The sequence below is a fragment of the Nanorana parkeri genome, unplaced genomic scaffold, assembly GCF_000935625.1.
Source record: "Nanorana parkeri isolate BGI_ZX_2015 unplaced genomic scaffold, ASM93562v1 scaffold479, whole genome shotgun sequence".
NCBI lineage: Eukaryota > Metazoa > Chordata > Amphibia > Anura > Dicroglossidae > Nanorana > Nanorana parkeri.
Window position 1 is genome coordinate 732,135 of NW_017306747.1, and position 3,388 is coordinate 735,522.

General features: G+C 45.5%; 1 protein-coding gene across 1 annotated transcript in view; it reads right to left on the reverse strand.

The window, feature by feature from the left end:
• The window catches only part of LOC108790541 (volume-regulated anion channel subunit LRRC8E-like), a 40,341-nt gene extending 37,872 nt beyond the window's left edge, over positions 1 to 2,469 (reverse strand). Inside the window, exon 1 of the mRNA XM_018560829.1 lies at positions 2,393 to 2,469. The gene's annotated coding sequence lies outside the window, so the exon portion shown is untranslated. The remainder of the gene's footprint in view (positions 1 to 2,392) is intronic.
• Positions 2,470 to 3,388: the final 919 nt, after the last annotated feature.

A 3,388-nucleotide genomic window follows, 5' to 3' on the forward strand; every position in this document is an offset into this window, starting at 1 on the left:
AAGAAGGATGCCAGATTACCGCCACAGCCATTGACTCACATATTACATTGTCCATGCTTCTCCCTGACAGCAAGCACTAGATCTCCGGATAACATGATGGGAAGGAAACCAGTGCTAAATTAACATAAAACAGGGAAGCTGGTTTTCTTTCAGGGACAGTCCCAAAGCCAGACACAATGTGGGACTGTCCCTCCTCATCAGGCAATTCCTATAATATAATGGAGAGTGTGCACTCCAGACTAAAAGTATTACATTGTAAATACCATGTATAGAAATGCAGACTTCTTCAGGGAGCAAGGGCCACATACCAGGAGTGCCATCACATGGTCCTAGGGCACCCCATGCATAGAGTAGATAAACTCCAAAATAGAGGGAAAATGATTCCAAATCTTGATTTTTTTAATACTATGTATAGAAATGCAGACTTGTACAGGAAGCGAGGCACACAGGCCAGGACTAGGAGTGCCATAACATGGTCCTAGGACACCCCATGCATAAAAAGAATAGGCGGAACCGCCAAGTAGAGGACAAGCTTATCCAAGCAACGCAATGCAAATACTATATATAGAGGGACCCCCAAGACACCCCATGTATCGAGATTAGAGGAACCCCATAGTAAAGGGCAAACATCCAATGAATGCATTGTAAACACTATGCCTAGAAATCCAGACTTGTACAGGAGCAAGGGACACAGACCAGGAGTGCCATCACATGGTCCTAGGGCACCCCATGCATAGAGTAGATAAACCCCAAAATAAAGGGGAAATTATTCCAAATCATGATTTTTGAATACTATGTATAGAAATGCAGACTTGTACAGGAAGCGAGGCACACAGGCCAGGACTAAGAGTGCAATCACATGCACTGCATAAAAAGAATAGAGGAACCGCCAAGTAGAGGACAGACGTATCCAAGCAACGCAATGCAAATACTATTACATAGAGAAAGTAGAGGGACCCCCAAGAGACCCCATAGTAAAGGGCAAACATCCAAGTAATCTATTGTAAATACTATGCCTAGTAATGCAGACTTGTACAGGAAGCAAGGGACCCAGACCAGGAGTGCCATCACATGGTCCTAGGGCACCCAATGCATAAAAATAATAGAGGAACCCCCAAGTAGAGGACAAACCTATCCAAGCAACGCAACGCAAACACTATACATAGAGAAAGTAGAGGGACTCCCAAGACACCCCTGTTTGGAACCCCAAAGTAAAGGAAAAAACATCCAAGTAATGCATTGTAAATACTAGGTCTAGAAATCCAGACTTGTACAGGAAGCATGGGACACAGACCAGGCGTGCCATCACACACATGGTCCTAGGACATCAAATGCATAGATTGAGGGTATAGGGACCCCCACGTAGAAGGCAAATGTATCACACTGTAAATGATATGTATAGAAATCCAGACTTCTATAAGAAGCAGGAAACACAGACCAGGACTAGCAGTGCCATCACATCCTCCTAGGGCACCCCATCACATCCTCCTAGGGCACCCCCATGCATAGTACAGTAGAAGAACCCAGAGAGTTCACATTATTCCAAATAATGTATTGTGAATACTTTGTATAGAAATCCAGGACTTCTACAGCAAGCAAGGGACATAGAACAGGGTTGACATCACATTGTCCTAGGACCCCCATGTGTAAAGGAAGGAGGACAAACGTATGCAAATAATTAATTGCAAATACTATGTATAGAAATTCAGACTCATACAGCAAGGGACACAGGGCAGGAGAGCCATGACATGGTCCTAGGACACCTTATGCACACAGAGAGTAGAGGACCCCGCACCAAGTAAAGGACAAACATATCCAAGTAATGCATTGTAAATAATTCATTGTAAAATACTATGTATAGAAATCCAGACAGCAAGGGACACAGGGCAGGAGTGCCATCACATGGTCCTAGGACACCCCATGCACACAAAGAGAAGAGGACCCCCCCACCAAGTAAAGGAAAAACATATCCAAGTAATGCATTGCAAATACGTTGTATAGAAATCCAGACTTCTACAGGAAGTAAGGAACACAGACCTGGACTAGGAGTGCCATCATTTTGTCCTAGGGCACCCCATGCATAGTAGAGTAGAAAAACCCCCCAAATAGAGGGCAAAGTATTCCAAAATAAATGCATTGTAAATACTATGTCTAGAAATCCAGACTTGTACAGAAGCAGACCATGATCAGGAATGCCATCGCACTGTTGTAGGACCCCCCATGTACAGAGAGAGTAGAGGACAAACATATCCAGGTAATGCATAGCACATACTATGTATAGAAATCCAGACTTGTACAGGAAGCAGATCAGGATTGCCATCGCACTGTCCTAGGACACCCCCATGCTGTATATAGAGTACACAGAAACAACAAACTATATAGAGGCTCTTACCTCTGATCTCAGTCCTGTAGTGACCACATGTGATCCCCCGCAGAGATCAGCTCATACACCTGGTCGGGACCATGCTGGAAGAGTCCAGGGTCCCAGGCTGGGAGTGAGGGTCGGGCAGCGCCTGTGTCGGGTCCCAGAGTCCCAGCACTGAGCTCGGAGTGGAGAGGGAGGGACAGCCCGGAGGAGGTGAGAGCAGACTCAGGGAGGGGCAACTGCAAACCTATAAACGGTGTAATTATAGTAGGAGGGCAGCTGGGGGGGAGCTGAATGGGAGCGATGTGTGTGCAGCAGATGCTATCTGGGGTAGAAGCTCACCTCTTCTATGTCCTGATCCCAAATCAATATGCTGCTGATCAGATGACAGCCAACAAGTACTAAAGTGACACTAAACTCCGGAATTAAATCTTATAAATACATTCAAGTCCCTCAACTATGAACAACAATGTATCTTATGTGTGTATCACTCGGCTGTAGATGCTCCAATCATCTCTGAATTGGTGTTGACACTGTCCTTCCTTCTGGAGGGGGGCTATTTTTGTTCCCCATGGTCCCTGTGTGTGTTGTAAAGTAGTCACCGCTCCAAGCTCGCTCCCGTGATGGACTACAATGTCAATACAAATTAGTAAACTAAACATGAGATTGTAGTCCATCACGGGAGCGAGCTTGGAGCGGTGACTACCTTACAAAGCCAATGTAGTCCAAGGGTGGCCACTAGAGATGACCCTGGGCTTGGTGCTTATGCAAGCTTACTCAAAACGATGGCTGCCACCCCCCACTCCCGGCCCAATAAGTTGGGCAGAGGCGCATTACCCGCCCCACAGCTATATTTCTAGCATGAGCTGTCTGTTGGGAAACAAACTGGTTCATTTATACTTTAAGTCCCTAAAATTCTATTACAATGTCTATTTCCATAAGTCAATATTTGCATAGAAAAACGCACACCCTGAACTAAGGATGCACCGATACTGGTTTTTCCGTAACAAGTACGAGTACCGA